The 14,331-nt window shown below is 45.2% G+C and overlaps 1 protein-coding gene across 1 annotated transcript in view; it reads left to right on the plus strand.

The window, feature by feature from the left end:
• pacrg (PARK2 co-regulated) overlaps window positions 1–14,331 on the plus strand; it is a 248,082-nt gene that overhangs the window by 36,302 nt on the left and 197,449 nt on the right. The gene's annotated exons all lie outside the window — the stretch shown is intronic.

Consider the following 14,331-nt stretch of genomic DNA (forward strand, 5'->3'; position numbering starts at 1 on the left):
GTCAGAATGTGTACCTGCTGCAGTCAGAAAGACTCAATCGTGCAGCGTTTCGACACATCAGTTAGCCCAGCAGTGAGATTGCTCCTCCTTATATTAACCATGCTGGTTTATTATAGCCTCACAGCGCTGCGAGATTTTCCACAACTTCTGAGTCGGAGTCGTCACCACCCACCGCACTTAATGACATTTAGAAACGTAAGCAAGGCAAAATGAATCAAAGCAAATAGGCTTTTTCTTCCTCCTTCAAAAGAGAGAGGTGACACACTCTTTCCTGTCTCCTGGTGAAAACATTGTGAAAGCATCTGCATGAATTAGTCATGTACAGTGTTCAAATGAATACTGTGTGGTGGATGGTGAGCTTTTACCCCAATAATGGCTTTCTTTGTGCTCTTATGAAAAAGCTCTCAGCAAAACGGGAATTGGTGTATAGAATTTGTGCAGCTGTTATGGTTATTGATTTCACCCATGCACACGTGTAACCGATTTCTCCTAATTCTCCCTGTCAGACTACTTCATTACTCCCCCACTGTGTGAAACATCTTGGAGGGATGACTGTTCATGTGTGTATAGCACACTGCAGCGAGCCTAGTCAAGCATGCGTTTGTGTTCTAAACTAGCATGCGATCCACCCCGCATCCGTTTTGGCAGATTTTTTTTTCTTCATAATTCCGGATGAATTCACCCCCCAGTGTTTTCATCCTCTCCTCTACTTTTAAAATCACTTCAAATAGAGTAGATGCCGGGCAGTGTAGTGGTTTGATAGTGGATAGTGAAAGTGGGGGCCTAGTCGATGATTGGAGCGAGCGCAGGGGCCACTGTGTGTTTGCACTGGGCAGCACTTGGGGCAGAGGTTCAAGGCTGGGGCTCTGGACCAATCTTGGCTGGAGAGTTGGCTATAGGAAGAAAAAAAGAAAATAGGAAATAGCCGGGAAAAAAAGAACTAAATTGTGTTGATTTCATTTGGCCTGAGTGCACAATCCGAGTGTGTGTTTACTGTGTTTGTGTGTGTAGAGGAGTGTGTTTGCCTGAGGTCAAGAGTTCACAGTCCCTGCCGGCTCTGTGTGTGTGTGTGTGTTTACGTGTGCACTAGAGAGGGAGCAGGAGAGTGGTAAATGTCCTCATGATGGAATGCCTCTTAAATTGACCGTGAAATAGCCACAAACAGCATGTTTACTCCAATAAGTCAATCAAATGAATATCAGTGGTAACATACAGTGTAGGTGTCCTATTCAGTATGTGTGTTTGTCACCACCCCCCTGCAGCACCACACGTAGGGTAGAAAGCCTCCCTTGCTCCCCTCCCCTCTTCTCTGCTCTCGTCCAGTCATCCCCCTGTCTGTGCGGTAGGGAGCAGCAGCGCATGGCTCTTCCTCCTCTTCTATGGAGTCAGTCTCTCATGTCTTTCATAATCCCCCACCCTCTCCCACTCTACTTCATCATACGGATGGGCACTGGAAATGGTTTCGGCATTCAAATAATATCACAATATTTTTTGGGATATCCGGATTGTCGAAATGCATGTTTTGTTCAATTCAATGGAGACTTGCTCGTGTGACGAGAGAGAGAGAGAGAGAGAGAGAGAGAAAGCCGGTGCGCTGCGCACTGTTTGTTTTAGCAGAAGGATGGGGGAGGGGCAGGTGTGAGAGAAAGAAAGAGAACCAAACCCGACTCCCGCTAGTCTAGGAAGATACAAAGAAGGAACTGTCAGATTGCTTCACAATACCCCCGAACTTGCCACACTGGGAGCCAAATTTGAAGTGGAATACATTGAATACATGGAGCATTAAACACAATTGAAATGTATTTTCAGGAAGGGCTGTGGTCACCATTTATGTAATACATTAACTATTTAGGGGAGCTATTTCATAGTTTTTTCACAGGTACATTATTTTCCCATTTCAGTATAGTTACCCTATGCTTGGGTTGACAGTTATGGGAAGGTCAGACCGTCCGATATGCCCTGAAATATTTTGATATGCAACCTGGAATAAAAATGTAAGAGGGCTAGTGCTCCTATTTAAACAAATCTCACATCTGTGCAGTTTGCGAGCAATGGTGTTATGCTACATTGTATCATTGTTTCTTTTTCAGAGCTTGCTGGTGAGTAACTTCACAGAGACAAACACGAGTTCTTCAAGTTTAGCACTATATTTTTTATTGAACTTTTTATTTAACTAGGCAAGTCAGTTAAGAACAAATTCGGATTTGCAATGATGGCCTACCAAAAGGCCTCCTGCAGGTATGTGGGCTGGGATTAAAAATAAAAATAAATTCAATAAAAATGTAGGACAAAACACACATCACGACTACATAAAGAGAGACCTAAGACGATAGCATGGCACGGCACAACATGACAACATGGTTGCAACACAACATGGCGGCAGCACAAAATGGTAGCGGCACAAAACAGGGTACAAACATTGTTTGGCGCAGACAACAGCACAAAGAGCAAGAAGGTAGAGACAACAATACATCACGCAAAGCAGCCACAACTGTCAGTAAGTGTGTCCATGATTGAGTCTTTGAATGAAGAGCCAATTTGTTCCTGATCTTGTAACTAGTTGGCGGGCCAGAACATAATTAGCCCAAGTTCAAGAACATTGGGAAACAGAGGCATTCCAAAATGTTTTTACAAAGACAAAGACAAAGACCTTCCCCTTTTTTATTTTAGTCCGGGCAGGCCGACGCTTTCGGCAGTTATGCCTTCATCAGAGCTGAATCTAATCATGGTACTTTCAGAAGACAAGTCCAACGCAGAAAGGCATGACGGAGACTAGAATGCCAGCATTAAACTTTCATTTATTGAATGAAGGAAACTATATCAATGCATTTCAATCATGACGGCCATATGATGGAAAAGTGAAAAGGATTCAGATTCACATTTTGTCCTACAAGAGGAAATCTTAGCACTTCTCACACGTCACATAGGCCTAAACAAACATAAACACAGCAGGAAACAAAAAATAGGAACAGTCAGACAAATACCTTTCCTACCCTCCCATCCCACCCCAGCCTGTCCATATGAGGAGTTGTTTGTAATAGTGATAGAAATAATCGTGTAGTAATAGTGATAATATGGTATAAATAATGTGGTATGAAACTCCTCCCGAAGCGGGCAGTGCGCACAATCAGACCTGATGGGAGATCAAAGCAGTGGTGGAGTGTGTGTGATAGGGGGGGGGGGAATCGAAGGCCTATAGGCTACTCCAGGGACATTTAATAGCCATAGCTTATACACTTTATTATTATACAAACCTCCCGAACGGAATAGTGCGAAACCTGAAAGAACTTGTGGTTCTCTAGGGTCAAGCGAATTGATACAATGTATTACTTGTGCATGCACCAGTGCAACGATATTTACAAAAATATTTACTCCACCAAGTAATTGAATACTAACGTTCAGATATTCAAATAGTTGAATAACCGTGCTCAGAGCCTATATATATGAATTAGGCCAATGTGGTTAAATGTTCCGAGAGCGGCACTTTTTCTTCCATAGCCGTTGCTAAGTGATAATTAACGCTTCTGCGTTGTGCTGTTTTTTTTTCTGATAGCTTTTTAAAACCTACGAAGATGTCCAGTGAAAGCAGATATGCAATTTGTTGACACTACAACACAGTAAAGACTTGGGATACACAATATCCGAATGCTAATCAATAAAAACATCTGTTAAATGTGCTACTCTGTTTTGCTCTGTTACATCAGAAACATTTCAAGAATAACGTTTTATATGGGCCCATCCCCACTTCATCATCACATTACTGAATAGTGGGAAAAGTGGTGAAAAATACTGGCCTGATCCTTTGTCTTTTTAAAAATCATGTTCAGCTTTCCCCACCAGTCATGATCAGTCTGTTCTTCAGAGGATGGAAGAGTGATTACTTTCTCTTGTAATGATACAATTTGCCTGAACTCCTCCTGATAATGGTTAAGACTGTATCAGCATGTGATTGGATTTGTGTTATCCTGCTGGGTGGCGTGTGTTCGTTTTGAGCAGGAGGGAAAAAGAGAGAGACAGTGTGTGTGGGCGGAGAGTGTGCGCACATGGCATCCACGCACCTGTGTTTGTCCGTGCACGTTTTTTTTTGTGTGTGTGTATATGAGTGTTTTTGGTACAAGAGAGAATGTGAGCTAAATGTCAAGGGCAAATTGAAAGCGGCAAGGTTGTTTCCCCGAGTAGGTAATTTGGCTCTCTGGCTTTCCACTACAGCTGTAAAAGGCCCGTGCTGTAATGTGGCTCACGCAGGTAAAAGCTTTACACATATGAGGAACATGTGCTGCCAAAAGATAAGAGGAATAGTGGGAGTCTCTCTCTCCCGTGCGTCTGGCCCCCTGTCATGAAGTTGGAGGTTGGAAGCCAAAGGCCTGGCTGCCTGGAACGGTTACTCTAAGCCAGGGTTGGGCAACTGGCAGCCCGCGGATCAGTTTCCAAAAACATTTGAATGAAAACATTTTGGGATCTCAGTCAGCTCTCAATTTACTATTGAGAGTTAGTATAGTAGTATACACAAGATGCAGTTGTTTGTGCATCAGCAGTTTTTCTCTTGTTATGTCAGTCACTGACAGTCCTCACTCAGTTAGCCCAAGTCAGCTAACAATTTTTAGATTGGTAAATTAGTCTAGCTGCCAGCTTTCTAATATTATAGTAATTATGGTTGAATTACTGACTGTGGGGCCCCCATTGATTTTGTTAGTCACTCTCACTCAGATATCATATAAAAAAATTGCAAATATGGCAAAATGTGTAGAATTGCAGGAAGTTAGCTGTAAAATTGCACTTTTATCTCTGCCCCATGGCAAAATGAGTCAAATTGCTTAATCTTCTCTCCACCCCATGGCAAAATGTGTAGAATTGCTGCAAACTTGTTTCAAAACGGATTGCAGGAAATTAACTCTTCAATTTCTTCTCTCTGATGTCAAGAGGGGGACCGCTAAAATGTTTTGCTCGCAAAATGGGGGGAGGGGGGGCTCCCAAAACGCTAGGGCCGGCTCTGACTGCATGTGTGGGTATGGCTGTGGGTACGTAGACCAGCGAGCCATTGTGGCCCCTCATAATGAATTCCAATTTTTTTTGTGGCCTCCACCCCCATCACAGTTGCCCATCCCAGCTCTAAGCCAAGTGCAGAGTGACGTGCTGAAATTTTTTTAGAACGCACAGGCATAGAAGTTAGAAGAATTTACTCAAAAGTCTACTAAAGTGTGACTTTGTCCTTGTGTTCCTTGGCTATTTACCAGTGTTCTAGTACTCGAGACTGGTCTCAAGACCACATGTTGAGTGTCTTGGTCTTGTCAAGGTGTCAGATACATTTGTACTCGGTCTTGACTTGGTCTCGGACAGTGAGGACTCAGTCATTTCTTCCCGGAGTAAAAAAACATTGGCAGCTTCCATTTAGTCAACGCATAAAACCGCTTCGCCAGGCCAAATATATACACTCCTTTCTTGAAACATTAATACAGTATCTTAACCGCCTTTTATCTATAATAGATATGTTTGCGCAGTAGGGAACCTATAGGCCTTCAGTGTGTGATAGGTTAGTACAGTGGTGAACCTACAGGTCTTCAGTGTGTGACAGGTTAGTACAGTGGTGAACCTATAGGTCTTCAGTGTGTGACAGGTTAGTACAGTGGTGAACCTATAGGTCTTCAGTGTGTGACAGGTTAGTACAGTGGTGAACCTATAGGCCTTCAGTGTGTGACAGGTTGGTGATTCTGAAATGACAGCAGCCGTAATACCAGGTCACTCATGTAGAAGAGTGTACTTTCTGTAAAACACAAAGGGCCAGTGGTGTAGTGGAGGGTAGGCTATACGCAGGTATAAGCCGTACACCCACTTATTTTTCAGTGGGCATTGTGGGCATTTCAGTGGGCATTACTCACTTCTGAATCCCTGCTGATGCGTATCAAAGTAGTGTAGTGGAGGTATACGACTCAGTTATGTAGTACAATAGAGACATCATGCACAAAGTAGCCTACACAATCACAAAGCACTGTCACTCTCGTTGAAATAAGAAGACCAAGGCGCAGCGTGAGTGGAGTTCCACATATTTTAATAAACTGAAACTCACCAAAACAATGAAGCACAAACGAAACGTTCCGCTACTGGCGTGCACTCAGGCAACTAAATGTAGACAAGATCCCACAAACACAATTGGGAAAATGGCTACCTAAGTATGACCCCCAATCAGAGACTATGATAAACAGCTGCCTCTAATTGGGAACCATATCAGGCCAACATAGATATAGAAATGACCTCGATGACCCACCCTAGTCACACCCCGACCAAGCCAACATAGAGAATAACAGGCTCTCTATGGTCAGGGCGTGACAATCACGTGAAATATATTCACAGGACAGCAACCGACTGGTTATCCTTTATTTATTTATTTTTCTATTTAAAAAAGGTGTGATTTTGAAAGTGAAAATCTCAAAAATCTATCGTAAAACATTTGAGTATACCCACTTTTCCAGGCACCACTACGCCACTGCACAGGGTTGATGGAAAGACAGCAGTCACACACAGCATGATGTTAAAGGATAAGCAGTCCATAAACTCTGACACAATCAGCCAGTAGGTCCCAATCATAAGAATACAAAAACATAACCATTAAGCATTTCCCAATCAAAATGTAAAACTATTACACAAAGTAACCAGTGACCTAAAGTTGAAAGTGGAAGTGACAGCCTTTTAACCACTTTGCAGTTATGAAACAAACAGACAATCATAATATGGCACTCATCTTTTCCCATTGAATGCAATTTATTGACATAAGATTCAATTGGCCTTTCTAGGGAGTTTTTCCTAGCCACCGTGCTTCTACACCTGCATTGCTTGCTGTTTGGGGCTTTATAGGCTGGGTTTCTGTACAGCACTTTGAGATATCAGCTGATGTAAGAAGGGCTTTATAAATACATTTGATTTGATTTGGTTGATGCTTTCCCCATTGACTGATATGTATTGACATAAGCATCAACCCTGTGACACTCTTCTTTTCCCATTGAATGCAACTTATTGATATAAACATCAACCCTGTGACACTCTTCTTTTCCCATTGAATGCAACTTATTGATATAAACATCAACCCTGTGACACTCATGTTTTCCCATTGACTGTAATGTATTGAGATAAACATCAACCCTGTGGCACTCATCTTTTCCCACTGACTGCAATGTATAGAGAAAAACATCAACCTGGCCACACTCATCTGTTCCCATTGACTGCAGTTTGAGAAAAACGTCAGCAACTGTGAAGTTTTACCTTTTGCAAAAACGTGCCAGGGTGACGTTTTCAGGCTGATAATGGGCTGTTTCAACTTAGGAGCACATGTGCTCCTCCTTGTAAAAAAAAAAGTCAGCATAGAGCCCTGAGGGGCCCCGCATTCAGAAGACATGGCAGCCGCTCGGCTCTCAGTAATAATGGATGAGATGAGCGGAAGCCTGTCTGTCTCTCTGTCTCCTCAGTCAGTAGGTTAGCCTAGCGTTAGCCCCTCGGCCCCACCAGCCCCAACAGCAGCCCACCAGCCAGACGGCCTGAGACTGAAACTGCAGCCTGTTCGGACCTCCAGACCCAGAAACACTCCTGTTCATTTCATTACAACTTCTACTTTATCCTCTGCCTGCATCTCTGGACTCCCTCACTGCTTTGTGTCTCGTCTGAGTCTTCTCTTCTCGCTCTGCGTTGTTTTGTCCTCTTTTTTTGTCGTTGTTGTCATTTTCTTCTCCTCAGCCTCTCTCATGTATTCCCATTTGTCATTTCATGGAGTCAGGGGACTGAGGCGGGAGGCATTTCATAAGAATATTAATGCTAAATTGATTCCTGCCCGCAAAACACCCAGCTTGGGGAGGGAGGAGTGGGACAGGAGGGGGGACAATCAATAAATCTGATCAAGCGCTTTAGGAAATGGAAGAGAGTAAAGCGCTCCTAGGGGACTGATATCCATCTCCTTGGGATGATTGAATTACGCACTGAGCGAATGGGGAGGAGGGAGAGTGGGAAGGGGTACCGGGAAAGAGCATGCGTGTGGAGAGTGAGCGTGTTGTGTGTGCATGCGTGTGGAGAGTGAGCGTGTTGTGTGTGCATGCGTGTGGAGAGTGAGCGTGTTGTGTGTGCATGCGTGTGGAGAGTGAGCGTGTTGTGTGTGCATGCGTGTGGAGAGTGAGCGTGTTGTGTGTGCATGCGTGTGAGTGAAGGGGAATGAATAAAGAGGGTGAGGCCATTGCAGATACCTCTGTGACGAAAGGCATTTTTTTATTGGCAATTTTTCAACAACAACAACAAAATGTGGGAATATACATTTTTAAGGGTCATCACCTTGTGGCTGCTGGCGCTTTCTATTGACAGCTGTATTGCATGGCCTGGGTACATCATTTTGATGAGGAGTTAATTCGGGGTCTAGTGCCGTCCTTTCCTATTTGTCATTTATTAGTAGGCCAATGCAATATGTTAAACAGAGAGTGAAGAGGTGGAGTGGATCATTATTGACAGACCCTGTGTTTGAGTGATTGTCATGGTTTCTTATCTAAATTGCTGATATTTTATACCTTGGAACATAATGGAGCTGTTGGCATGGAGCCTTCAGTCTGGTATCAACTTTGTATGGAACCACTCTATGTAATGGCCCTGAATTATATGAATGTGCTGTACCTATTTCAAAGTTAACCAGTATTCTGAGGACAATGCTAGCTGTTTGAGAATTGAAACTAGGCCCATAGGCTGTAGTGCTTGAAAACGCATACCTTCCCAATGTCACTCTCTTTGTTAGAAATGTCCTTGTCTCGTTCCACTTCGTGCATATGTACCTTCCCTTCACCATATATGAATGTCTTCTTATCTTCTCAGAGGACCTGATACCTTTGTGAGCGAATATCTGAATTGAGAGAATAAAACGAGGTTAAACATGCGCACTTGCTCACTGAAACTTACTGAGCGCTTTGTACTCCACGGGGAATGTTTTGTGTCATAAGGAAGAAATGAAACACAATAAGAGAGAGAATAGGAGGAATACTGTACCGTATGAACATGCCTCTCGGGAGGAGAAGAGAGGAAGGATAAAAGAGAGGAGAGAGAGAAGTCCTCAACTGCACAGCAGCACCAAGGCCCGCTGCCAGCCAGCCTGCCTGCCTCTCTGCCTGCACTCCTCGCTCCCTGCCTACCTGCCTCCCACCCTTCTTACCTCCCTGCCTGCCTGCCTCCCTGGAGGGGTTCGATGTGGCACGCTGTGAAGTTGGAATGGCAGGTGTCGAGCTGCCAGGCTGCTGGGGGAGCGTCGGCCGGACACACGCGTGCGAGGTCTCGTTTGCAGGATAACCACCGCCAGCCGCCCCTCAGCGTTTCACAGTGCACTCAAACGTGATGCTCACCGGCTATTGTGCCTGTACTATAACCCTCCATGGGAAATGAGACGATAGCGAAATATATTTTGCAAAGACACAAAGGTTGCAGCTGAAGCTTTTAATGAGTCCTAAAGTGTGGAGAAGACCCCCTAAAACAGACAAAACGATCCATATTAAAGCTGCAATATCTAACTTCTTCTGCAACCTGACCAAATTCACTTAGAAATGTAAGTTATTGAAAACAAATCTAAGATGCGGTAGATCTGTTCTGCGTGCGTTATTTCTATGCTTCCCTGTCTTACGTTGAGTTTTTGCGTCAAACAGCTGAAAATACAATATATTTGGTTTTGGGAAAGATATTTCACAGTGGTTTAGATTAAGAATGCACGATATATTGGTGAACATATCGGAATCGGCCGATATTAGCTAACAATGCCAACATCGGTATCGGCCCGATGTCTAGTTTAACGCCCTGATGTACAAAACCGATGTCAAAGCTGATGTGCGTACCTATATAACGTAGGTACATGACGCAATGACGCCACATAAAATATGGCGCTATAAGTGCAACACAGCATTCCTAACCTAGCCCACAATGTCTGCTGTTTGGATCGAGCAGTCAACAAGTCGAGCAGTCATTTGAAAGAGTAACACAATTTCAGCGAGACAACTCAAAGGCGAAATCCATTAAAGCCAAGATCATTTAATTCATTGCCCTTGATAATCAACCGTTCTCTGTCGTGGGTGATGTTGGCTTTCGCCGACTGGTCAAGCACCGGTACACACTACCAAGTGTGCTATTTTTCAGATGTTGCCCTACCGGAGTTACACAGTAGTGGCACTGCTATTACCTTCACGGCATGCATACTATGGAACGCCGTTTGGGTCTTTGCATGTCAAAAAAGATACAGTAGCACTCTCAAAGCTGTACAAAAAACTCGGCAAACAAGCAAACACAGGCCACGAACAATGTGCTTACAATATCAAGGCTGAGGAGGCTATGCTGCTCAGAGACAGCGATATAAATCTCAAGCCTACTGAATCCCCACAACAATGTCATCTCCCTGTGTCCTCATATAAGCCCACATGTTTGTTTGTACGGCTGAGCAGTGACAAGCCAATGCAATCCTCAACCACCCCACTAAAGAAACAAGCCAAGACTAATATTGACATGTTTCGACATGGTCCTGGAACATGGAAAATAAGCCCCGGAGTGCGTCGTGGTCTTTGGAATGCTAGTGTAGTGTTGGCAGTGTTCCACTGGGACCCACACACACACACATCCCTGAGCTCATTCTCCCTGCACCCTGGTGAGCTCAGCCTAAACTACATACAGCTGGCTCCCCCATGCAGATGGTGAGACATACTGTACACCAAATCACACACGTGTGCACAGGCAAGCACACATACTATGCAAGCACACACTCTCATTTTCTCTCTCAGTGGGGAATAGAGGAGTTCTGTACCCACATACAGAAACCGAGAGGGAGGGGTAAAGAGAGACCCACAGAGAGTGGTGGGGGACAGGACGAGAGAGACAGAGGAAGGATAGGGAGGGCCCGTCTGCCAATGCCACAAATCTTGTTCCTGGTGCTGTCACCCCTCCCAGAATAAGCCAGAGATCTATTGATTGCCATTCGTATTGCTCGCGGGCTCCGGCTCCAAATGGAGCCTTTAATTAACTAAATGGACCGGTTGCAGCTGCGAGCAAGCTCCTCGCCAGCAAAGGGAATCAGCCGGGTTAAACTCTGCAGACCTCCCAGGGTATCAGTCAGGACAAATGGGATGGGGGCTGAAGAGGGGAGGGGGGTCTTTTACAGTCCTCTATCCCCTATGTCCTCCACCCACCCTCCCACCTCCCATCCCATTTCCTTATCACTAACCGGACCCCTGGCCGTCACTCACTCGGTCACCCCTGGGAGGTGGACGCACGCCACGAGCCAGACTTCTTTTTCTTCTGCCGGCGCTATCGCTGTCTCTCTCCTTCCTCGCGCACCACTCTCATTCCTGTCCACTCATCCATTCTGTCAAAGGTTAATTGGTTTGGAAATGATTCGATTCATTCTGGACTTTAATGCTGTTATCGTGCTTTTGTTATAAAAAAGAGAGAGAGAGAGAGAGAGAAAAACTACCCCACACACGCACTTAAGCCTAATTTAAAGTAAAGAAAAAAGGAAAAATAAATCCAATTCAATCTACTTTGACTCCTTTTTTCTTTTTTAGGGGGGGGACGGGACCTGGGCCTGTCCCCACAAGTATTTCCCTTAAATTATGGCAGAATTTCATTACCTTGAAAGCTTTTTCTCCCCCCTCCCTCTCTCCCTTCCCCGTCTTCACTCCCTCCCTCCAATACTTTGAATGGATAGACAGCCCTAATGTCTTTCTTGTAACCTCAAGGTCGGCGTATTTGGATCCGCAGAAGCGCTCAAGGGTCCCTGTGATTAATGCACTGTACAAAGTGCCTTGGAATTATGCAGCGGCTGATGGCTGCACAGAGCGTGCGCACACACACACACACATGCACACACGCACGCACGCACACACACACACACACAAACACATTTCTGGGCGTGTACGAATGCGCACGCGCGCACGCGCGCACGCGCGCACACACAAACACACGTTCCCCGGATAGAGGTGCCCCTGTCAGTGCCCTTGTTGTGGATCATGAGAGAGGCATTCATATTCAAATCGAGTTACCCAGAGGCTCTCTATTTCTCCCCACTGCCCCCCCCCCCCCCACGCTCTGTCCCCAAGGAGCTTTTACGCTCTGTTCTGTTCATTATGTCACATCTTTGCTTACCTCGCCTTTGTGCTTCCATTCCTTCCAATCTGGCTGCTTACATGTAGACCTATAAGCCGAAAGTGTCTAACTCTCGAGGCAAACAGGGATCTCCAGAAGTGTTCTGTAGAACTCAGGTCTGCATGTACTCTTTTTAAATTACAGTATGTGTCCCGAGGCAGTTCATTTGATTACCTTTGAATGTCAAAGAGGGAAAACACAATCTGCGACGGAACAACCACGGTTTGATTATTTGATTGTTGTGAGTCATTGTGTGACGTACAGGCCTCTGCGTTGAACTCATCTGGTGAGCAGAAGATGCTCTCTTAGCTTTGCTAATCATCTATTCGGTTCCCCAGATGTGATTAATGCTTAACTAAGTCTGGGGGAAGCTTTCTGAAACCCCTTTGGATGTACTTTGTACAAAAACAAACCAATAAAACGTTTGGCAGCATAACAGATCTTCCAATATCTATCACAGAGATTGTCATCCTTTTATTAGTTTAGTTATCTAAGCTGAGATCATTGAGAACACAAATTATCCTCTGAAATTTCTGGTTACTTTTTACAGTGTGTTGAGTAGACCACATTGCAATTGTACTGTAATGGAATAGCATCAGTGCAGTTAGGCCTAGGCCCAATTTAGACCATACGTTAAAGCTTCGAAGACATACAACTTCCTGTTTGCTTCGGTGGTCTTTTCCTTTCCTGACCGTGGTCATTTGAAATGGCAACATATGTAGCAGCGTGGAGGACCTGTGGCCGTTCTCCTGATTGAATGGCATTTAAAGGGGCCGGAGATGAAATTGAATGAGTTATCCGTCTCTGGTGGGAAGTGGAGGAGTAGTAGAAGCCTCTATGGTCCGGGGGGGGAATGATGGGATGTGCACCTTGGTTGACTGGTGTGTGTGTGTGTGTGTGTGTGTGTGTGTGTGTGTGTGTGTGTGTGTGTGTGTGTGTGTGTGTGTGTGTGTGTGTGTGTGTGTGTGTGTGTGTGTGTGTGTTTGTGTGTGTGTGCGCGCATCTGTTTTTGTGAGTGATTGAGAGACATGAGTTGATGATGCGCACTAGCAGCTCCGCCTCAGTAATCTGTCCTAGTCCGTCTAGGGACACAAGCCGTATGCGAGAGGATTGCACTAATGCAGTTATGATTCTACAGTAGTCCCCCTGCATTAGGATAGGGGATGTCAATGGTTTACTGACAGATGTGTCAATGAGGAACCTGCTTTGGTGTTCGACCACCACACCTTGCATGGCTCCAGCATTTCCTTATCGCTCCCTTGTTTCCAGGCTGTCAGAGACAAGAATGTATAGAGGGAGGTGGAGGTGGGGGCTGGAGGGAGCTGGAGGGATGATAAGGGAGGGAGAGAAAAAGAGTGGTGGGAAAAGAAAGGCTTGAGAAAAAAAGTGAGAGATGAACTAGCAATAATGAGAGGGAGAAGTGTCAGAGAGAGAGAGAGATAGAGAGAGATGACATAGAGAGGAGAAGAAATAGCGAGAATAAGGAGGGGGGGGGCTTGCTTCGCTAGTGAGTCTTCTCCTCCCCTCCAGTTTTGCAGTAGATGGATCGCGCCGCTGTCAGGATGTCACCTTGCCATTGGCTTGTTCCACATTAGTAACAAAGGTGCCATGTGGGCCAGTGGCACATGAGCACTATAGAGGTCACATGACAGCCCCCTGGCAATCAGAGGAGCCAAAGAATAGAGTCGAAACCCATGATGCAGACACACAGAATAAACACCCTGCTCATACCTGCTGCAGAGAAAAAATATCTGGTTTATTGTAAGGTTGTGTGAGCGTGGCATGAGGGCCTGACCGAGCACTGTTGGTGAATCTGACATGACTGGAGCTGAGCTTCACCTCACTGAGACAACATTTGGCGGCGATCGGGGCGTCTTCGTCAGCTTGCAGCAGGCAGGCCCTAAGAACCGCTGAGAGGGAGGATTTCCCCTCCTCCTTCCCATCCTCCCCTCTGATCCAAAGATCAGAATGTTTGTCTCTGCTGTCGCCCATTCACAACTCTTCCTCCTCGACAGAGACTCCCACAGCCCTGGTTAGATTACTTGAATGACCCAAGTCATTCCTCACTGGCAATTAGAAAATCGGGCTCCGCTGGACACCTCCTGTAACAAAGTCAATGGTTTGAGGGGGAAAAAAGAGAATGAATGAAAGGAATGGCAAAGAAGAGGGAAAAGATAAGAAGAACAGATGATTAAGTGC

Source organism: Oncorhynchus kisutch, linkage group LG14 (assembly GCF_002021735.2).
Source record: "Oncorhynchus kisutch isolate 150728-3 linkage group LG14, Okis_V2, whole genome shotgun sequence".
NCBI lineage: Eukaryota > Metazoa > Chordata > Actinopteri > Salmoniformes > Salmonidae > Oncorhynchus > Oncorhynchus kisutch.